Here is a 24,016-nt window from a genome sequence, read left to right as displayed (position 1 = left end):
ACCCAGCCAAACAAATGAACAAACACTCGGTGTGGCCATGATGCCAGGCAAAGAAACAAAAATCGATCAGCAGATTGTAATCTATACGAAATGCTGTGTACCCCAAATTGAGAAGTGGCTTCAGGGCAACTTAACCATCATGGCTGTTATTTTCATAGGCATTGCATTGCTACCGATCTGGGGGATGTGCCTGGTCCAGGATCTGCTGAGGGATGTTGAAGCTGTCAGAACTAACTGTACAGCATCTGCAATATCTGCTTCAAGACACTGGACAGACGCAGACTTCCTGACCGTCCGCGTTCCCAGCTGACATCCATGCTACACAGACCGTAATCAAGAAGCGTCTTGCAATCCCACCTGATGGAGCTGCCAAGAATGTAGTTTTGTGGGGATAAAACTAGGAAGTGCTGCTCACTGATAGAATCATTTTTAAAATAACCAGTTTAAAAAAAATTGAATTGCTTTTTATAAAGCCAGTTAGGTCTTCAAATTTATTCAAGTTGAATTTTTGTCATTTAACAGTGCCCTGTATAAAAACAAAGCAGATTAAGGGCAACAGGATACTGGAGCAGTGAGAATGGGCTGTTTTAGGCAGAGAAATAAAGGAAGACCTCATGATAAATTGACGTGTGAGTAAAGAATAGAAGGAAGTAAAGGCATGAGCCATGTAGATATAGTCAGCACTCTCCTATCTGCAGGGTCCACACCCAGGATGCAGAATCCACAGATATGGGAGGGTTGGCTGTACCACACCATTTTATAGTACAAGGGACTTGAGCATCCTCAGAATTTGGTACCCAGGGAGGATCCTGGAACCAATCTCCTGCAGATACTGAGGAAGAACTGTAGTTGCAGAAAGTAGTTCAAGTAAAGAGGGCAAGTGCAAAGTCAGGAGCCATGAGAGATACAGAGCGAGGTGTGATGCGATTTGACAAATTTTAACAGGATCACTCTGGTCAGCGCTGTGTTGAAAATAGACTGGGGGTGTAGACAGGAGCTGGGCAGACAAGGAAGGGAGCAGGGAAGCCATAGGGGAAGGCTGGTCTTGCCATAACCCAGACCAGCAAGAGCAGTAGTTTAGGCTGAGATGGTTATGACGGAAGTGGTAGGAACTGTCAGGCCTGGCTCTGTGTTGGAGGTACAGCCATCTGGATTTGTAGATGGATTAGATGCGGGGTGTGACCACAAGAGAGGAGTCCGATGACTCCAAGACTTGGCGCCCAAGCAGTGGGAAGGATACAGCAGTCATGAACTGAGATAACAAAAATCTGCGGGAGGAGCAGCTTTGACTGAAGATGGAGCAGGACAGGGGATTAGGGGAGGCAATATGGCATGCTGGTGATCAGGGGCAGACTGTCCCAAAAGATGCCACTTTGGCATACTGATTATTTTGAATTGATGTTATTTAAGAAACAACTGCTGTGAAAAGGACACTCTGACCCTCTTTCATTCCCTGAAAGCAGGAAATAGACCTCCCACATGAAAGGCACCCTGCTTGTACCAGAAGGAAGAGAGACATCCCTATCACCAGAGATGGGAGATCAAGGCTGAGAAGGTTATGTCAACAAACCTTATTACTTCACTGATTTACTACCCAATCCAAAACCCCTTTGTCTTGTCAATTCTTCACAAATTTACTGTTTCTGTCTAAAAGGCATGAAAGCTGCCTGTTTGGGTCATTTCTTTGAGTCCTTGTTTATTTTTTAATGGTTTCTATGTACATACAAAATTAAATTTGTTTTTCTCCTGTTAATTTGTCTTGCATGCGTGCGTGCTAAATCGCTTCAGTCGTGTCTGGCTCTATGCAACCCCATGGACTGTAGCCTACCGGGCTCCTCTGTCCATGGGATTCTCCAGGCAAGGACACTGGAGTAGGTTGCCGTGCCCTCCTCCAGGGGATCTTCGCGACTCGGGGATCGAAACCTGCAACTCTTATGTCTCCTGCATTGGCAGGTGGGTTCTTTACCACTAGCGCCACCTGGGAAGCCCCATAAAACATAATATTTTAACCATATTTAACTGTACACTTGCTTCCTCATCAGCAAGTGGGCTTAAAATTAATAGCTTTTAGCCCTGAGTAACATGCCAAGCCCTCATCCCCATGGTGAATGTCCAGAAACTTCTATTGGGCCTCTGCTTCATTACCTGGCTTACCTACAGCCCCATCCAGGCACTGAAACGCAGGTCCCTTGATGGTTCTTCTCATCTCTTACTGTTTGTGGTACTGATTCAAAATAGACAGGCTTGAAAACAAATGAGGACCATCACAGCCTGCAAAGCATTTACTCTGCTCCCAGAACCCAAGAGCCTAGCACCTGCTCAGCACTGTGGCCCAGCAATATTTATCAAATAGAGCCGAGACCCACTTGCTCCCATTCCATGCGGGGAGATCTCTAGGAGACAGAAGAATATGCTTTGCTATCAAATGCCCGCATCCTCATCATCACCACCAATACTCTGGTCCCCTGAGCACTCTGGCCTAGAGCACCGTTATCAACCATTTTTTACCTATGCTCCCCCTCCTTCATAGGCTTCCCTAGTGGCTTAGTGGATAAAGAATCTGCCTGCCAATGCAGGAGACACAGGAGATGTGGGTTCAATCCCTAGGTTAGGAAGACCCCCTGGAGGAGGACATGGCAACCCACTCCAGTATTCTTGCCTAGCAAATCCCACGGACAGAGGAGCCTGGCAGGCTATGGTCCAAGGGGGTCACAAAGAGTCGGACACAACGGAGTGTGTTAGTAACACTTGCACTTTCACGTCCCCCCTTCAACAAATTCCACAGCCATTCATTTCCTAACCCTCATTCTTCCCCCGAGGGTGTGATGGCTCCGGTAAGAGTCACATTATTTTCTGAAAATTCTTCCCCTGAGATATGTTGAGTTTATCTCTCTGTAATATACATGGGGTGGGGGGGAAGGAAGAAAAAAGTATTATATTTAATGTAGAAAAAAATTTTTTACATTTTTTGGCTTTCTTTTTTTTTTAATTTTACTTATTTATTTATTTTTGGCTGTGCTGGGTCTTCACTGCTGCCCGCAGGCTTTCTCTAGTTGCAGGGAGCAGGCACGCCTCTCTAGTTGCGGTGCACAGGCTTCTCACTGCGGTGGCCTCTCTTGTTGCGGAGCACAGGCTCTAGGCCCACGGGCTTCAATAGTTGTGGCACATGGGCTTATTTGCTCCATGACATGCGGACCTTCCCCGACTGGGGATCAAACCGGTGTCCCCTACATTGGCAGGTGGACTCTCAACCACTGGACCACCAGGGAAGTCGAGAAAATATATCCTGTAATACCAAATATGCTGTTTCAAACTGTAAATACACATGCAAAACCACAGGAGGTTCAGCCAGTCCTAAAGGTCCACCTCACATCTTTAGAATCACTGTGGCTTATGTCCCCTCCACCAGACCAGGCCCCAAGCACGCAGCAAGATTAGACTGGGTGAAACCAAAGTTGGCCACATAGCTTTAATAATTATAATTAAGGGACTTCCCTGGTGGTCCAGTGGTTAAGAATCCGAGTTGCAACACAGAGGACCCAGGTTTGATCCTTGGGCGATATCACCACAACCAGGTTACTGCTTTCCCCACCAGAGTCCCCACTCACCCCTTATGGTGTACTCATCTCCTGAGGTCTAGGTCCACTCACCAACAGCACAAGCCCTTCTAATCATTAAGGTCACATGTTCTGCATTTCACTTAAAGAAAATAGTTTTTTAAGTCTCTGATACAAACACCATACTCCATTTTGACAAATATGTTCACTTCCCCTAACAGATCTCCAAACACACCCCCTACGCACACACATGCCTCCTGGATGAAGACCAAAACCTAGCAATTGGGAAGATAAGCAATTAGGAAAATTTTAATGCCAAAAGTAATGTCTTCTTTGAGTAGGCCTAAGTGCCTTGATGAAAGCATTGCCTTTTAAGATTTTATTGTGTTAATGAAATTTCTCTTCAAATACAGAAATGCAAAGAGAATATAATATACCATAATGAAAAAACATGAATTCATGGCCCAGATATATCTAATCTTAACTTTGACCTTGTGGACTTCTTGCTTTCAAAACAAAGAAAGTTGTTTGGGGGAGGGGGGATCGGGATGGGGAATACGTGTAAATCTATGGCTGATTCATATCAATGTATGACGAAACCCACTGAAATGTTGTGAAGTAATTAGCCTCCAACTAATAAAAAAATTTTAAAAAATTAAAAAAAAATAATAAAAATTTTTTTAAAAAGTGCAAAAAAAAAAAAAAAAAAAGAAAGTTGTTTGGATAAACTTGAAGCTCCCCCATGTAGACCTTTCCCATATTGTAACATCTCTATCTCTACCTCCTAGAGATTCACAGGTTTTTATTATTATTCAGTCACTAAGTCTTATCTCTTTGCAAAAATCAGACTCTGCAACCTCATGGACTGCTGCATGCCAGGCTTCCCTGTCCTTCACTATCTCCCTGAGTTTGCTCAAACTCATTTCCATTGAGTCGGTGATGCCATCCAACCACCCCATTCTCTGTTCCCCCTTCTCCTACTGCCCTCAATCTTTACCAGCATCAGGGTCTTTTCCAAAGAGTCAACTCTTCGCATTAGGTGGCCAAAGTATTTAGAGCTTCCCACATAACAATGTATATGTTCAGTACATTTTGCATGATTTTTAAACTTTATATAAGTGGTAAAGTGTAAGTGGTAAGTGTCTTGAGGTAAATATGCTTGTTTTTTAGCCCAACATTATATTTTAGAGATTTAGCCATAACATATATGTAATTCTAATTAATTTATTTTCACTGAGGTATAGTATTCCTTCATACCTTTCTCTGTAATGATCCATCTCTTTAAGGTGATCTAGGTTTTTTCTTATTGAAAACAATGATCATGGCACACACTGCTATATTTAAGATGGATAACCAACAAGGACCTACTGTACAGCACATGGAACTCTGCTCAATGTTATGTGGCAGCCTGGATGGGAGGGGAGTCTAGGGGAGAGTGGATATATGTGCGTGTATGGCCGAGTCCCTTCACAGTTCACTTGAAACTATCACAACACTGTTAACTGGCTATGTTGTTGTTTAGTGCTAAGTCATGTCTCTTTCAGACTCCATATACTGTAGCCCTCCAGGCTTCTCTGTCCATGGGATTTTCCAGGCAAGAATACTGGAGTGGGTTGCTGTTTCCTTCTCCTGTCTGCTATACCCCAGTACAAAATAAAAGTTTATTTAAAAAAAAAAAACAAAAAAACCCCACAATGATCAAGGAATTTCCCTGGTGGTCCAGTGGTTAAGACTGCGCCTTCCAATGTTGGGAGTTACAGGTTTGATCCCTAGTAGTCAGGGAGCTAGGATCCCACATACTTTAGGGCCAAAAAACCAAAACATAAAATTAAGTAATATTGTAACAAAGTCAACAAAGACTTCAAAAATTGTCCACATCAAAAAAAATCTTAAAAAAAAAATGATCACAGCATTCCTTTGTATTAAGGGATACTGACTCTCTGGGAAGAAGTGTGATATTTTGATAAGGCCATCCTTGCTCAGACATGGATCAGAGGCAGGGCATACAGCCTTTCCGGTTTGCTTTCATCTAAGACCAGCATCTGTGGGCTGAAGGTTGCGCAGCTGACAGGCTGAGCAGAAGAGGGTCAAAGTCCCACAGCCCTGGGACTGGGTGCCAACTTGCCCCCAGCAGGTGACATGCTGTGTAAACAACGGTCATCATCCTTATTTCCACCTGCCCGGACCTGTGCCTAGCTAGACACTCCCAGCTCTCACCCCACAGTGCCAGTCCTGAATGGCACAGTGCTCATTTTAGTGCCCTTTCATTCCAACAACAGGGGCATGGGCCCACCTTGCTCAACAGGCAGAAAACTTCCTTGGATCTATAAGCAGAGGACAGTTCACACCATTGCTGAATGTCCTTCCCCCCGTCTCTGGTGTTTATCCAGGGCATGTGTGTCAAATGCATATTTCCCTACAGTGTCCTCCCCACCCCCTGACTGCAGGATCAAATCAAATTCCCCAACATAGCATCAAAGCTCTTGCAGTCAACTTCAGTCCCTCATCTCATCCTTAGCCACATCCCACATCCTGCCCCTCAGTCTATGCCTCCCTCCAGCCGACAGGGCCCTACACACCCAAGGGGTGTCCAGTTAGCCTAGAAACCCCAATCCAAGCATCACTTCCTCTCCAAGGCTTTGGGGAAGACCCATCCAGACATAGCACATCACTCCCACATCTGTGTTCCCATCATCTTCGGAACCTATGGAACTCTATAATGCAATAGCACTTACAGCATCTTATTTTTTTTTTGTCATGCCAGTAGCTTGTTAAAATTCATGAAATATACTTTTCATTTTCCTACTCTATTTTTATAACCATTTTTTAATTGCAGTTAAGGTAATTTACAACGTTGTGTTAGTTTCAGGTATATAGCAAAGTGATTTATAGATAGATAGATTTTACACACACACACACACACACACACACACACACAGAGGCTTCCCTGGCGGCTCAGATGGTAAAGAAGCTACCTGCAATGCATGTATTCTTTATCAGATTCTTTCCATTTTAGGTTATTACAAGGTATTGAATATAGTTCCCTGTGCTATATTGTAAGTCTTTGTTGGTTATCTATTTTATATATATATGCATATGCATACATATATATATAATATATATATAGTGTGTATCAATTAATCCCAAACTCGTAATTTATCTACTCCCCCTCTCCCCCACAGCTGCTATCCCTTTTGATGACCACAAGCTTGTTTTTGATGTCTGCGAGTCTATTTCTGTTTTGTAAATAACTTCATTTGTATTATTTGATTAGATTCCACGCGTAAGCAATATCATGTGCTATTTGTCTTCCTCTGTCTCACTTCACTTAATATGACTATCTCTAGATCCATCCACATTACAGTATCTTATTTAAGTCTTTGTACACAGTGTTCATCTCCTCTAGACTGTGAGCACCGCATCACAGGGGCCCTAATTTATGTTATGCTTCATTTTATACTCATGCCTGGCCCTGGACATAGAGTGAATAAATGTTTCACAAACACATCAAATGTGATTTTTTCCATGATTAATTTCTAGCAGGAAGAGAAGAATTTTAGTATCCTGGCCTGTGTGTGAACTATTGATTTATTTTTGAAAAAAAGACTCTCAGCAGCAGATCTTTAATAAATTATTACGAACATAAAGTCTAAAGCACTTAAACAGTTTCCCTTGTATGGATATTTTCCTTGCCTGCAGACTTTTTTAAAGAGGTAGACACATTTTGTTCTAGATGTAACAGAATAGAACAGAACCCTAATATACTTTGGCCACCTGATGCAAAGAGCCAATTCATTGGAAAAGACCCTGATGATGGGAAAGACTGAAGGTAAAAGGAGAAGGGGGTAGCAGAGAATGAGATGGTTAGATGGCATCACCAATCCAATGGACATGAATTTGAGCAAGTTCTGGAAGATAGTCCATGAATCAAGGCAAATTGGAAGTGGTCAAACAGGAGACGGCAAGAGTGAATATCGGCATTCTAGAAATCAGTGAACTAAGATGGACTGGAATGGGTGAATTTAACTCAGATGACTATTATATCTACTGCTGTGGGCAGGAATCCCTTAGAAGAAATGGAGTAGCCATCATAGTCATCAAAAGAGTCCAAAATGCAGTACTTGGATGCAATCTCAAAAATGACAGAATGATCTCTGTTCATTTTCAAGGCAAACCATACAATATCACAATAATCCAAGTCTATGCCCCGACCAGTATTTCTCAAGCTGAAGTTGAACAGTTCTATGAAGACCTACAAGACCTTTTAGAACTAACACCCAAAAAAGATGTCCTTTTCATTATAAGGGACTGGAATGCAAAAGTAGGAAATCAAGAAACACCCAGAGTAACAGGAAAATTTGGCCTTGGAGTACAGAATGAAGCAGGGCAAAGGCTAATAGAGTTTTGCCAAGAGAACGCACTGGTCATAGCAAACACCCTCTTCCAACAACACAAGAGAAGACTCGACACATGGACATCACCAGATGGTCGACACCAAAATCAGATTGATTATATTCTTTGCAAAGATGGAGAAGCTCTATACAGTCAGCAAAAAGAAGACCGGGAGCTGACTGTGGATCAGATCATGAACTCCTTATTGCCAAATTCAGACTTAAACTGAAGAAAGTAGGGAAAACCACTAGGCCATTCAGGTATGATCTAAATCAAATCCCTTATGACTATACAGTGGAAGTGAGAAATAGATTTAAGGGACTAGATCTGATGGACAGAGAGCCTGATAAACTATGGACGGAGGTTCGTGACATTGTACAGGAGACAGAATTCAAGACCATTCCCATGGAAAAGAAATGCAAAAAGGCAAAGTGGCTGTCTGAGAAGGCCTTACAAATAGCTCTGAAAAGAAGAGAAGCGAAAAGCAAAGGAGAAAAGGAAAGATATTCCCATCTGAATGCAGAGTTCCAAAGAATAGCCAGGAGAGATAAGAAAGCCTTCCTCAGCGATCAATGCAAAGAAATAGAGGAAAACAACAGAATGGGAAAGACTAGAGAACTCTTCAAGAAAATTAGAGATACCAAGGGAACATTTCACACAAAGATGGGTTCGATAAAGGACAGAAATGGTATGGACCTAACAGAAGGAGAAGATATTAAGAAGAGGTGGCAAGAATACACAGAAGAACTGTACAAAAAAGATCTTCACAACCCAGATAATCACGATGGTGTGATCACTCACCTAGAGCCAGACATCCTGGAATATGAAGTCAGGTGGGCCTTAGAAAGCATCACTATGAACAAAGCTAATGGATATGATGGAATTCCAGTTGAGCTATTTCAAATCCTAAAAGATGATATATATATATATAATACTGGAGAACATATATATATATATCTATATAGGGCATGGCAACCCACTCCAGAATTCTTGCTTAGAAAATCCATGGACAGAGGAACCTGGCGGACTGCAGTTCATAGGGTCACAAAGAGTCAGACACAACTGAGTGACTGAGCACACATGTGCACACGTGCGTGCACACACACACATACACAGTGGAGCACCCTCCACTCCAGAGGGCCCTACATACCAAGCAATATATATATTCTACCCAAAGGCATGGTTCCTACTTTATATAAACAGGAAATGAAGCTCATGAGGCCCAGAGATGTAGGTTGCTGGCCCAAGGTCGTGACCTTGCAAGGTAGAGTTAAGGCAGAACGACACGTGCACGACTCTGTCCCTTGTCCAACAAGTCATGAACCAGGGCCTCGTGCCTCCCCATCCTACCATTTCTGTTTCCCTGGGAAAAGCCTTCTCTCCCCAGCTCCCCTAGGACAAGACCCTAACTGAAACTGCCCCTGACTGACCCATTGACTTTGCCTCAGTTTGATCCTCTCCTGTGCTGGCCATCCACTCCAACTTCTCAGTGCCTCAGCCAGGGTCCTGTAAGAAAGAAAGCCCCCTGATGATCAACTGCAAACACAAATATAGGCTTACAATCCCACATTCACACTGTAGAAGTAGGGGGAAAGTCTGTGGGTCCTGATGGCTATCATCCAGGTTTGATAAACCTAAACATGCTGGAATATGGAGGAAAACAAATAGAATCTGTTTCTAGCTTGCTGTCTCTGAGACAGCAATAAGCACATTCATAGCAGTTAAATCTACTCTAGCAATCTCTTTTGTGATCATTTTACAAGCACCTCACTTGATAATTAATCCTCAGGTTAACATAAATGGACAGATATGAAAGCTGAGTGCTTCCTAGAATGAGGAGCTTTGAGAAGATGAGAGCAGCTTTCATTCTGTGTTGGCAAAATGTCCCTGTGCTTTTCTCACATATTTGGAGGTCTTCAATGGTCTTAAAATTTGTAGAATGTATAGGGTGGGTCCACTCTAAGATCTGTCTCTTGCTTTGACCTAGTAAGTGAAGCCACCATCTGCTCTGCCTCAAGAAAGAGAAGGAAGTACCGACAGTCTGGCTTTTCCTATGGGGGTTCCCTGGCTCTGCTGTTGGATTTTTTTATTATTAATTTTTAAATCTCCAACTTGGAAAATGTCAGGGCAAAGCAAAGGGAATCCTGCTTCTTTGGAAATGAGAAGTTAACTGTATGCATCAGGATCACCAGGTACATTTTTCAAATAATGTTTGGTGAGGTACTGCTACATGGTGGGGCGCCAGGCGGGCACAGCAAATAACTCCTGTACAGAGTCACCTCCTGTATCACCTACAGGAGCGCCTTCCCATCCTGCTGCATTCTCAGGCTCTCCTTTCCTAACTCCCCCATCATTTCCAAGAGCTGGACAGGGCACAGTACTGGGCGAACACAAATGCCTAAGAGACAGATGTCTCACTGAGTAAAAGTAACCACTGTGTCTTAACACATAGAAAACAAATCAGTGACCTGATTTGCTTTTTCACTTTAGAGAAGGAAAGCAGGGGAGGGAGGGGAATAGTGCATTGTATGAATGCAGCCACAGCCTGAAAATGACAGGCAAGAACATTCCAGGCCAGCTCAATGCATCAGGGACAGCCTCCACCCTACCTGGCCCCTGGAGCCTGCCAGAAGGTGCCTGGAAAACAGTGCAGCTTTGTTTCAAGGTAGGAATCACACAGCGGTCCCTAAGGCACATCTCAGAAAAAGCAGCTCCTATCCACAGCAAGAAAAACTTACTGTGATTTTTAAAAATGGAAAAAAAAATCACAGTTAATTCCGTGACCTTGTGAAACAAAAGGAAATGTTACCTACCCTCCCCCTTTTCTTCTCATCTTAAACGGAAGAATTTTGTCAAAAATTTTAAAGCCATAGGAGGGGTAACTCAATGACCATTGTATTCAAAGTTCAGAGAGGCCAAAGGTCACTTCCACAATGAACCTGGGCCCTCACAACAGAAGAAGTCAAGACATCAGATTAACAGAGATTTAGAGAAAGAAACTGAATTAAAACAGTCTAGAATCTTGTTAGTCAAACTTTCCATTAAATGCAAAAGTGAAATAAAGATATTTTGAGTCATTCAAGGCCTTAGAAGGTTTATAACACAAAGACTCACTTTGAAAAGACCTTAAGAGGAATAGTGCTGCAAAAAGAGAAAATAAATTCTAGAAGAGTGCTATACACAGGAAGAAAAAGTGAGTAAATATACTAACAAATTTTATTTTCTAAATAACTGATGACTCAAACAAATGCATACATATTTATGTATGTATGTATACGTGTATACCTAGAACTAAAGATCAATGCTATCATAGTGGTGGACAGGGAGGGCCAGACCAGAGTGAAGTGAGACTATGATAATGTATTTGCTTTGTTCGTAAAGATAAATGCAGCTTTAATGATCTAGAGGTAACCACAAGAAAACTAAAACTACAACTTTAAAAATCTGTAAAATAGAATTCAACACGTGTATTAGAAAGCAGGATGGGAGGGGAAAAAGACAAAAGGTATGCAAAACCAAAGCAGAAAACAAGATAAAGCAACAAATCCTAATATAATAATAATTACAATTGAAGTTAAACAATGTGATTGAAATATCCTCAGGTTGTATTTTGAAAACTATCCAGCAAATGTTGCCTATAAGAGATTTATTCAAAACAAAAGTTCAAGGAGAAATCACATAGAAGAAGTATTTTGCACCACGTAGCAAAAAGGACAAGAAAAACTGTATCTGAGCTATTGCAATAGAAGAGAGAGACTCCACTGCTGAACTGAGCTCAACTCCAAAGGCAGCAAAGACAGCTGAAGCATTTCAGCCAGAAAGAAGAGTGAAGGGGTCACTAGACAGAAAATCACTAGGAAGAACCAAGCAAGATAATAGGGGTGGGGAAGTGTTTGCTAAACTGGCTTAATAAGATTCTGCTAAAGGCAGGTGAAGGACTTAGATATCAAGGATGCAGGATGAGGAATTTGATCAGACATGAAGGATGGGGAGGTTCTCCCTAAACTCAGAAAGATTCTTTGCTGAAACTGGACTCTGAAGGCCAAGGTCAAACTCTAGAGGATTAAGAGGAGCCTAACAAAAATTTAGTCAAAGTGGGAGTCTGCCAGGTGAAAATAAAAAAATGGAAAAATAAGAACCCCCCAAAAATCCTAATATCAGACTAAATAGAATGTAAGGTAAAAAGAATCATAAGGAAAAAAGACCTATGATATATACTGGTAGAAGCAACATTACATCAAGAAACTATAATAATCATGAACATAATGCTCTAAATAACACAGTATCAAAGTACATGAAGCATAAATGATAAAACCACAGCGAGAAGTAAATAAATCAATGATTATAACTGGAGATTTTCTAATACTTCCTTCTCAGAAAAAGATAAAGCAAAGAAAAAGTCATGTTGAAGAACTACAACTGTGTATATGTTTGTTGATATATATGAAACATTAGCAAAAATTTACAATGTACCAGGCCACAACAGAAGTTTCATATAGATTTAGTTTCTGACCATAAAGCAATAAAATTAGAAATCAACATCATATGTCTGAAAACTAAGAAATACTCTGTCTTTGGGATAAAGAAGAAATTAAAATGTAAGAAAATAAAATGTAAAATAAAAGAAATTAAAAGTAAAATGTAAAGTTGGAACTTCACATTCCACTTGGAATGTAAAGACACTTGGAACTGGTTAAAAAGAAAGTACTACAGGAAACATTTTTTGCCAAAACCTACAACAAACATCATGCTTGTTGAGAAAATTATATATGTGTTTACTTGAGAATAGGAAAAACTGCACATTTTACCACAACTATACAACATAGTATTGGAGGTCTCCACCAATGCAACTAGGCAAGAAAAAGAAACAAGGAAAAAATAGAAAACGTTGGAGATGAATGATTTCATTTATTTATTATTATTATGATATTATTTATGAATGATAAGATCATTCATGTAGATTATTCACATAGATGTAACAATTCAAGCTTTATGGATAAAAGATCAACATATTAAAATAAGTAGCATTTCCCTTTATTAGCAATAACTAACAAGAAACTATAATATGAGATAATTTACACAGTAGCTATAAAAATCTAAAAAAACTGTCAAGGAGTTATTCTAAAAATGAGTCTATAAGGCCTGTATGGGAAAACCTAAAATTTGACCCAAAAAATTTCAAAAGTCCTGAATATATGGACAGATTTACCATACTCCTGTAATGAAATTACAACATCATATATAAATGGGGAATTTTATTAGAATCACAATGTGTTGGTGAGTTAATTCAGAGAAATTTGACTTCTCTATATAGTCAGAAGCATTGAAATGCATATAAACATATATGGATATATATGTTCATGTGCTCAGTTGCATCTGATTCTATAACCCCAAGGACTATAGTCAACCAGGCTCCTCTGTTCATGGAATTTTCCAGGCAAGAATACTGGAGCGGGTTGCTATTTACTCCTCCAGTGGATCTTTCCAACCAAGGGATCAAACCTGCATCTCTTGCGTCTCCTGCATTGGCAGATGGATTCTTTACCACCGTGCCACTCTGGGAAGCCATATATGTACATACACACACACAGTTTCCTTGGCGGCTCAGATGGTAAGGAACCCCCTGTGATGCAGGAGACTCAGCTTTGATCCCTGGGTCGGGATGATCCCCTGGAGAAGGGAATGGCTACCCATTACAGTATTCTTGCCTGGAGAATTCCATAGACAGAGGAGCCTGGCGGGCTACATTCCATGGGGTCACAAAGAGTCAGACACACTGAGAGACTAACACTTTCAACACTTCATTAAAAATAGCACTAAGTGGAAAAGCAAGAAACAAAACAAAACTATGGTGTAAAGTCATCCATGTTTAGTGTATATAAGTGTGTATATATATATATATAAAACAATACATTTCAAGAACATACATAAATGGACTTAAACATGTTGGAGTGAATCCCCCTGGGAGGAGGTAAATAAGGATGGAGCTAGGAAAAAATGTAAATGACTAAATGAACACAAAACACAGAGCATCTTTCCAAGGACCAATCACAACAGTGTGCCATAAACTAAACATGGTCCAAAAACCAAAGAGAGGTGAAAAAAAGGCACTTTCACCTTTCACCTACGGTAGAAAGCTACTGTAGGAAAAACAGTGCAGATAAACCAGAGCTTAGTATCAGAATCTATCAAATCATGGGAACAAAAAGCAAGACAACCTGGAATATATGATGGGTCATAGAAATAAAGTGCTTCTCTGGCGACTGAGTGGTAAAGAACCTGCATGCAATGCAGGAGACCTGGGTTCCATCTCTGGGTGGGAAAAATCCCCTGGAAAAGGAAATGGCAACACACTCCAGTATTCCTGCCAGGAGAATATGGACAGAAGAGCCTGGCGGACCACAGTCCATGGGGTCACAAAGAGTCAGACACGACTGAGTGACTTGCATTTTCACAGAAGTAAAAGCTTTCAAAACAAATTTTTTTTTTCAAAAGTCTTTAAATAACTTTGACTATTCAGGCCACACATTCATGTTCAAAGGAATTTGGCTCCCAAATTCTCCGGATTCAAGAAGTTAACGCACACATTGAGTTGACAGACTTCTCCCTGGGATCTCTCTTGGCCTCTGTAAAAGGCAGGTTGTAAATCTTTAATAAATTTGTCTCTGATGGGTCTCTATAGCTACTCCTTTTAAAATGAGGCAAGTATAGGAAAACCTACTGACAAAATAATTAAATGAAAGCTAATATGTATTCTTAATAAAATATGTTAAGCTTTCTCTGAGCCACTTGGGAAGCCCCTTTCAACCCCAAATGTATTAGTAATTTGTATTTGAATATTTTATGAGTATAAAATAGCTTCATTATTATTGTTTATTATGGTATTAAAGCTTTAAAATTAAACCCAAATATACTAAATCAAACTGAGTTTAACTTTCAAAACTGTGGTTCAGTTCTTCTCAGAAGTTCTAACACACCAGTCTGAAAAGAAATACAGTATTTTGCCAAATGAAAATTCATAACTTCCAAGTGCTACTTGAAAGTGAAAGTGAAAGTCATCCCGTTGTGTCCGACTTTTTGCAACCCCATGAACTATACAGTCCATGGAATTCTCCAGGCCAGAATACTGGAGGAGGTAGCCTTTCCCTTCTCCAGGGGATCTTCCCAAATCAGGGATCGAATCCAGGCCACCCACGTTGCAAGCAGATTCTTTACCAGCTGAGTCACAAGGGAAGTCCAAGAATACTGGAGTGGGTAACCTATCCCTTCTCCAGTGGGTCTTCTCAACCCAGAAATTAAACTGGGGTCTCCTGCATTACAGGCAGACTCTTTACCAACTGAGCCATCAGGGAAGCCCCCAAGTGCTACTTTCTAGTAGACAAAAACAGAAAATTATTAGTTATAATTTACACTCAGTAAAACTTAAACAAAATCCACTTATCTTTGCAGTAAGAAGAAATTTTTATTTGTTGCCACAAGAAAAAAATTTAAAAAAAAAAAAAAACGATTTCAGGATTATCACTATTTTTCTAGGTATCAAACCAATGTCTGTTGACAGATGGTACCCTACGAGCCACAGGAAGATTTACTTTAAATGCTGTGAGGTATTTTTAAATACTGGATTACATATGAGAATGAGGTGCCTTCTAGAAAACAAACCCAAGGTCACTGATTTCATACGCTGAAGCACTTTTTCAGCACATTGGACAGTGACCTTTACCTGCGGTTTTCCGATGATCCTGGGGAATGCTCTACTCTGCTGTCGAGTGAAAAATTATTGATTAAATGTGAGACTCTGAAGTTCATCTCTTACGGAGAAATATTTAAGAGCATTATAGAATTCATTTTACCCATGCAATAAATCTACTGAGAAATGAGAAAGAAGAACCACTTGCAAATATGGAGAAATATTTCCTCAAGCAGTCACATCAGATAAATTATTAACCTCCAACAATATGCCACAAAATGTAATGCTGGTAGATTTTTTTAATGCAGTGTTCGTGCATCCAGGGATGGATGCTTGGGAAATGTCAGTGCCTGTCAGTTTTTCTTAAAAGCATGTCGTGTGCATGATTCAGGCCTTCTCCAGCACTCATTAAAAGAACAGAGTGTGTTCAAGCAATCATCTTTCTAGTGCAAAAAAAAGAAAAAAAAACAACTGTGTAGTTTTAAAAGATAAACAAGCTCCCCCAAATAAATCTCTTTTGTGTATTCAACTGATATACCATGCTTCCAAGTTAATTGCCTAAGAAAGATTTGAATCTCCTCTCATTTTTTAAAGTTTATTTAGCATTTAGAATCTTTTCACATTTCTACAGCTTGTTCAATAACTCCAGGGGTAGGTATGATTACCTCCTCTTAAAAATCATAAAACCAAGACTCAAAGGGATCAAATGCCTTAAAGGACACACAACAAGCATATTGTGGAGCTGCTCTTTGAAATTAGCTTTGACCAATTCCATGTATAATTATGTTTTTCCTAATTTTCATAATGCTGCCCCACTAAAATGTTTTACATATACTGTTTGCTCTGTGGCTTATCTCACTTATAGACAAACATAAAGAAATAAATTTAAATTCCATCATTAGTCCTATTTACATAAAAGAAAACACATTTATGAAAGTGATCTGACAAATAGGTCTCCTAAGGATCTGTCGTTACGACTTTGGATGTAAAAGAAATCAGTCTTCACCTTTGTCATTCCCCGTTTTACTAATAAACATCCAGTCTGGCCACAGCCTAATTTTTTTAGAAGAAAATAAGTGGGTAATTCCATACCAACACCCACACCTTTGTTCAAAGAAGGAAAAATACCACAATGTAATAATCCCTTATAAACAATCCTCTTGTTTATGATGATAAAGAGAGATGGAGCAGAAGTCCAAACACAGCCTCAGACAGGCATCAGTCCATCAAAAGAGGGGTCTAGAGCCACCCCACTGGGGTGTCAGGATACACTGATGATAAAGCACCAGTCAGCCTCACGGTTGATGGACCAGTGCTGAATGTGTGATTCAGAGACAGGCCACAGCCACGTGACCTTAGGCAAGTTACTTTACCCCCTGAGCTTTAAGTTTCTTCACCTGAAAAAAAAGAGAAATAACGAGAACTATGTTGCAGAGTATTCTGAGAGTTCAATGAGTCCCTGAGGCCAGGGTAAGCAGAACAAATGCTAGCCATTATCATCACCCTAATCATCATATTTCTTTTCCAGTTCAGCAATTTGACCTTCAAAAGTGCTCAGTACTATTTTTCTCAGGAAACCTCAAAGGACGCTGACTTGTGGGCATGAAGGGCAGAAATGTCCACGTTCCATTCTACTTATTCTCATGTGTTTTCCTGGAGAAAATCAAAATATCTTCTCAAATAGTTATGAGTTTTGGACCAACAAGAGAAAGACACTGTCAATGGACTGGAGAGAGTTGTATACCTTATAGGCTAGGCATTCCCCCTGTTTAAATGAAAGCAAGGAAAATATCATCCATGTCATGGATGCGAAAGAACCACTTGCAAAAATTCAAAATCGCAAACAGATACACACCCACAAATGTGCTGCACATCTTTATAAATTAGAAATCAAAGTAATTTTTTCTCAAACGTCTTTTAGTTGATATTCAACCTGACGGACAGAACATCTGTTTCAGAAGAAAGTTCCGGTGACAGGATAAAATGATTCCCAATATCATACCTCTTTAAAAATGAAAGAAACCTTTATAGATATTTGCCTGTTAAGCATTTTTATTGGAATACAGTTGATTTATAAATACTTATCTTAATTGAAGTAGATTCATAACAATTTTATTATACTAACATTAATCAACCAAGAATATATGCAGATTCCATCATGTACATTTACGCCAAAGAGTCTGAGAAATCTCAAAACACTGCGATAGCATTTGGACTTGAGTTCTTAAGCAAACATTTGAGGAGACAAAGGGCAGTTGCTTCTGACTGTTTGAATTCTGAATCAAGTAGTGAAGGTCAGATACAAAGTTGGATGCCAATGATAAAATGAAGCATACGGCTTTGAAGTAACAGATAAGTCGTGAGTAGGCACTTTCAAGCTCACAAAAGCAGCAGCAGCTGACTAGCAGTGGAAAAAAACAAGGTAAAGAAGAAAGAAATCGGGGAATAGAAAGTACTGGGTGATGAATCAGAAGGCAGTATAGCTTCCAATAGCAGGACCTTGGGAAAGATGCTAAGAAAAGGGGACAATTTAAAGATCATAACCAAAGCCAAGAAGTAACTGGTATCTGTCCATGAACTCTCACAACATAGGACATCCACTCGTGATGCCCAAATGAGGTATTCACAGGTAGCGTTTATTGGAAAGGTACTGTGTGCTAAGCATTTTACAATGCTTATCCAATCCTAGGAGGTAGGGACCAATATCATCTCCATTTTTCAGATGAGAAAACTAAAGCTCTGAGAAATTAAGTGACTTGACTAAGGACGTGCAGCAAATCAATGGTACCCAGATATGACCCCGGAAATGAAACTCAGAGTCCATGCTTTTAACTTCAAAATTACATTTCTGGATAAACAATCGAATACATTTCTTGAAAGTAAAAATTCATACAGTTCAGCCTAATGAAATGAAGGAGACAGAATTCCACCTACAGGAGTGTGATGGGACAGGGTTGAGAGGGAGGAGATATATATATACTTATGGCTGAAACCAACACAACATTGTTAAGCAATTATCCTCCAGTTAAAATTTTTAAATAATAATAATAAATTTTAAAAGAAAGAATTCCACCTGCCACCTCTCTTCCTTCAATAGTAAAATCTCATTATATTATGACTGATTCAAGTTCTCACCAAATCATACCCTGGTTAGAACGGACATCACAGGAGAGTCTCAGAGCCTTGCAGATGAGAATTTCATAGCATCAGGAACTTTCTTAAGTTAGGTAGTGTTTTCTCCCTTTCCTCTTTATACACACAAAAGAACACTATTTCTTACTACACTAAAGTTTTTTTTTTTAATTTTTTATATCAGCTCATTGTCTTTAAATAATGACTTACCCAATTAACCAATTAGGTAACAATGAACAAATGGAACAGTTTGATGACCATCAAGAAGCTGTCACTTCCTTGAGTAAAGGAGTTGTAAGACGTCACTTCTTTCATGTGAGAGTCATGATTGAACCTGTGGTGGATTATCTGTAAATTAATGTAGAAAACTTTGCAGCACTTGGTCTTTTAGAAGGAGAAAGACTTCAGTTCAAGCTAGACTGTATGTCTCTGCAATCTATATCTGGATATGATAGATAGACTCATATATATAGATATACAAATACATACAGACAAGGGCTCAATCACTTCAGTTGTGTCTGACTCTTTGTGATCCCAAGAGCCATAGCCCACCAGGCTCCTCTGTCCATGGGATTTTCCCTGCAAGAATATTGGAGTGGGTTGCCATGCCCTCCTCCAGGGATCTTCCCAACAAGGATAAACCCACATCTCCTGTGTTTCCTGGCATTGCAGGCAGGTCTTACCACTGAACCACCAGGAAGACCCCAGATAACATACATACCATACAGAAACCAGTAGGTAATCAGGAAACTTAAATATGGGTGGATAAAAAAGAGACTGCTGGAAGACTGGAAGCTACGACCATGCTTTTACACCATGGAATATTACTCAGCCATTAAAAAGAATTCATTTGAATCATTCTAATGAGATGGATGAAAAACTGGAGCCCCTTATACAGAGTGAAGTGAGCCAGAAAGATAAAGACCATTACAGCATACTAACACATATATATGGAATCTAGAAATATGGTAACGACAACCCTATATGCAAAAACAGAAAAAGAGACACAGAAGTACAGAACAGACTTTTGAACTCTCTGGGAGAAGGTGAGGGTGGGATGTTTCGAAAGAACAGCATGTATATTATCTATGGTGAAACAGGTCACCAGCCCAGGTGGGATGCATGAGACAAGTGCTCGGGCCTGGTGCACTGGGAAGACCCAGAGGAATCGGGTGGAGAGGGAGGTGGGAGGGGGGATCGGGATGGGGAATACGTGTAACTCTATGGCTGATTCATATCAATGTATGACAAAAACCCACTGAAATGTTGTGAAGTAATTAGCCTCCAACTAATAAAAAAATTAAAAAAAAAAAAAGAATACTGGAGTGGGTTGCCACTTTCTTCTCCAGGGGATCTTCCCAATCCAGGGATCAAACCCTCATCTCCTGCATTGGCAGGAGTATTCTTTACCACTGAGCCACCTAGGAAGCACAGGTGTTTAGATGAGAAAAAGATAATGGTAGAATAACAAAAAAAAAAAAAAGAGAGAGCATTCCCAATCAGAGCAGAGGCACAAGAGACTATGAGGGAAAGTGAAAAGAGTTTTGCTTCAGGATCCCAGTGGGCCTGAAATTCCATCTCTACCACTATTAGCTGTATGCATTTAAGCAGCACTTCTCTGATTCCAAATGTATGAGTGAGCATGATAATACTTAGCCCATAAAGTCATTTTGAATATTAAATTAGGAAGTGTACATAATTACCTTAGGAAGCATTACTAAGCTAGTGGAGGTGATGGAATTCCAGCTTATCTATTTAAAGTCCTAAAAGAGAATACTGTGAGAGTGTGACACTAAATACACCAGCAAATTTGGAAAACTCAGCAGTGGCCTCAGGACTGGAAAAGGTCAATTTTCATTTCAATCCCGAAGAAAGGCAATGCCAAAGAATGTTCAAACTACCACACAATTGTGCTCATTTCACGTGATAGCAAGGTCATGCTCAAAAATCATTCAAGCTAGGCTTCAAGAGTACATGAACCAAGAAATTACAGATGTACAAACTGGACTTAGAGAAGGCAGAGGAACTAAATATCAAATTGCCAACATTCATTGGGCCATAGAAAGATCAAGAGAATTCCAGAAAAGCATCTACTTCTGCTTCATTCGCTATGTTAAACTTTTAACTTGTGATCTGTGGATCACGACAAACTTTGAAAAATTCTTAAAGAGATGGGAATACCAGACCACCTTTCCTGTCTCCTGAAAACCTGTATACAAGTCAAGAAGCAATAGTTAGAACTGTACATGGAAGAACAGACTGGTTTAAAATTGGGAAAGGGGTACGTCAAGGCTGTATACTGTCACTCTGCTTATTTAACATCTATCCAAAGAACATTATGCAAAATTCTGGGCTGTATGAGTTACAAGCTGGAATCAAGATTGCCAGGAGAAATTATCAATAACCTCAGATATGCAGGTGACATCATCCTAATGGCAGAAAGTGAAGAGGAACTAAAGAGCCTCTTGATGAAGGTGAAAGAGGAGATTAAAAAAGCTGGCTTAAAATTCAACATTGAAAAACCTAAGATCATGGCATCCAGTTCCATTGCTGCTGCTGCTAAGTCACTTCAGTCATGTCTGACTCTGTGCGACCCCATAGACTGCAGCCCACCAGGCTCCTCCATCCCTGGGATTCTCCAGGCAAGAATACTGAAGTGGGTTGCCATTTCCCAGTCCCATTACCTCATGGCAAATATATGGAGAAACAATGGAAACAGTGAGAGACTTTATTTTCTTGGGCCCCGAAATTCCTGTGGATGGTGACTACAGCCATGAAATTAAAAGAGGCTTACTCCTTGGAAGAAAAGCTATGACAAACCTAGACAGCATATTAAAAAGCAGATATCACGTTGCCAACAAAGATCCGTGTAGTCAAAGCTATGGTTTTTCCAGTAGTCATGTACGAATGTGAGAGTTGGACCATAAAGAAGGCTGAGCACCAGAGAATTGATGCTTTTGAACTGTGGTGTTGGAGAAGACTCCTGAGAGTCCCTTGGACTGCAAGGAGATCAAACCAGTCAGTCCTAAAGGAAATCAATCCTGAATATTCATTAGAAGGACTGATGCTGAAGCTGAAGCTCCAATACTTTGGCCACCTGATTCAAAGAGCCAGCTCAGTGGAAAAGACCCTGAAGCTGGAAAAGATTGAGGGCAGGAGGAGAAAGGGGGGACAGAGGATGGGCTGGTTGGATGGCATCATCAACTCAATGGACATGAACTTGAGCAAACTCCTGGAGATGGTGAAGGACAGGGAAGTCTGGCGTGCTGGGGTCCATGGAGTCACAAAGAATTAGACACACCTGAACGACTGAACAACAACAGCAGCAAGCAAATCAGTGGAAGCGATGGTTCTAGTGATAGTAGTGTTAAGAACAACTGTGAAACTCCTGGGACCAGAGCCTGGCATAGAAAAAGCCCCAGATGAAATTTAGTTTCCTATTCTAAGCCTTCCCTCTACTTACAATATACCATCTAATTCTCTAACTGCTTGAATTGAACCTGAGTCAAAATAGATCATAAAAGTTTACAAATGGAGGCAGACATTTCAGATATGGATAAAGAGTTAACAAAGTTAGGAAGTTGAAAATACAATTAAGGCATTCAAGAAACAATATATTGGACTTTTTTGTTGTTGTTGCATTTTTTGCCTCTGCTTTTGAGAGCTGATGATCGGTCTGAACACTAAATGTGGTAACCACTTTGTAGAGGATTGTTTTTTCCCTATAGCTTTTTGATTTTGAAACAGCTTTTTTGTTAAAACTGTCTAAAATGCTACACTTGTCCCAAAATGTAGGAAACAACTGATAAAATACAATATTCTGCTCAGCGTTTTGACATCCTTTGCTGTCTTCTGTTTTTATTTAATTTAAAACATATTTTATGGTTAAAAATAAACCATGTTACACAAAGTGATCAAAAGTGTTTTTTTAGGAATAACAATTTGGGAAAATGCACAAAAATAAATACCAGATGGAGTAATAAAGATCTAGAGAACTGACTATCGAGGAAGGTCATTTGTCTGTCGAAACCCAATTAATGTGCAAAATAGTTGAATAAAAACGAATTCTTGAGCAATGGTAATTAGCAAACACATACAGGAGAAAGTTTATCCTCGCACATAGAACAAGGAACACAAATGCAATAACTTTATGATAAAAATGTTTAAAAAAATGATAAAAAGTGATTAAATGTTAGCAAAGTTTCAATGATGTTACTAAATTCATTTGTTTTTAGTAGCATTGGGATCTGGATAGTTGTTTTAGGAAATCATAGGAGGAAGATGACAGAGTGGTTGTATTTAGCATGCTGACTCTGACTAGCGGCTGTTACTCTAAGAATTCTAAACCACGTGGGTCTTAGCAAGAAAGAGCACACTAGGCTTGAACAGAAACATCTGCCATGGGTAAAGGCACAGCACCAAAAAGTAAACATAAAACATTTTCAAATTCATTGATTAAGAAGGCTCCGCCCCTAAACACACTTTCAACACAAGGAAGAAAGGGTGTATTTATGAAGACATTCATCACAGAATTAACTATAATGGCCAACAAAGGAGCAACTTCAAAAGCAAGTAAAATGGGTTAATATTATGATGTTTCACCTCGATTTTTATGCATTAAAAAGTACTGTTTTAAAGATCACATAGAAGGCTTTAATACTTTGCCCATATAACATGCTCATAGCCTCCACATCACGAGGCCTCTTCTGCCACTGAAATGTTTTGTATTATCTCCCTTCCTCATGGCATTTTTTGTTAAGAGTTGTGATGCACTGATTCTTTTGAAAGGAAAGCCTGATATTTTATCACAGATAATTGTGTATAAATTAAGTTTCAGGTATATGAATTTAATAAATTGGCGTGTCAACAGACCAACTGTTTCATCATTCTTAAATTAGAACTAATATGACTGGAAAGAAATGACTTCCATCTTATGTTTCTTTATGCTGAAATTTGCTAATTAAACAAAACCTCAAACTCCTTAAGAGCAAAATATAGTTTCATGCCTTGCATTTCCTGGCTTAGCATTAAAGTAGACAGGGTTTTGGCAAGGAAATTTTTCAGAAAAATCTTCAAGATGAAATTACAAAGGATACTGCATTTCCTACAGTTTTGTGGCAAACCAGTAAGCTGTGTACCAAGATGCTGCTAGAAAAAGAGTAATACTTTAACTTTCCAGTTATTTAAATATGTTTTTCATAGGCCCTAGTATTGCAGCTGAAAATACCTGTCACAAGAAGTTCTTTTT

At 39.8% G+C, this 24,016-nt stretch overlaps 1 protein-coding gene across 4 annotated transcripts in view; it reads right to left on the bottom strand.

The window, feature by feature from the left end:
* Nucleotides 1-24,016, bottom strand: part of SV2B (synaptic vesicle glycoprotein 2B) — a 243,136-nt gene that overhangs the window by 120,989 nt on the left and 98,131 nt on the right. The window lies entirely within an intron of this gene.

Source organism: Cervus canadensis, chromosome 17, assembly GCF_019320065.1.
Source record: "Cervus canadensis isolate Bull #8, Minnesota chromosome 17, ASM1932006v1, whole genome shotgun sequence".
In the NCBI taxonomy this organism is placed as follows: domain Eukaryota; kingdom Metazoa; phylum Chordata; class Mammalia; order Artiodactyla; family Cervidae; genus Cervus; species Cervus canadensis.
The sequence above is the reverse complement of the archived record's forward strand: the minus strand, read 5'-3'. Positions and strand labels throughout refer to the sequence as shown.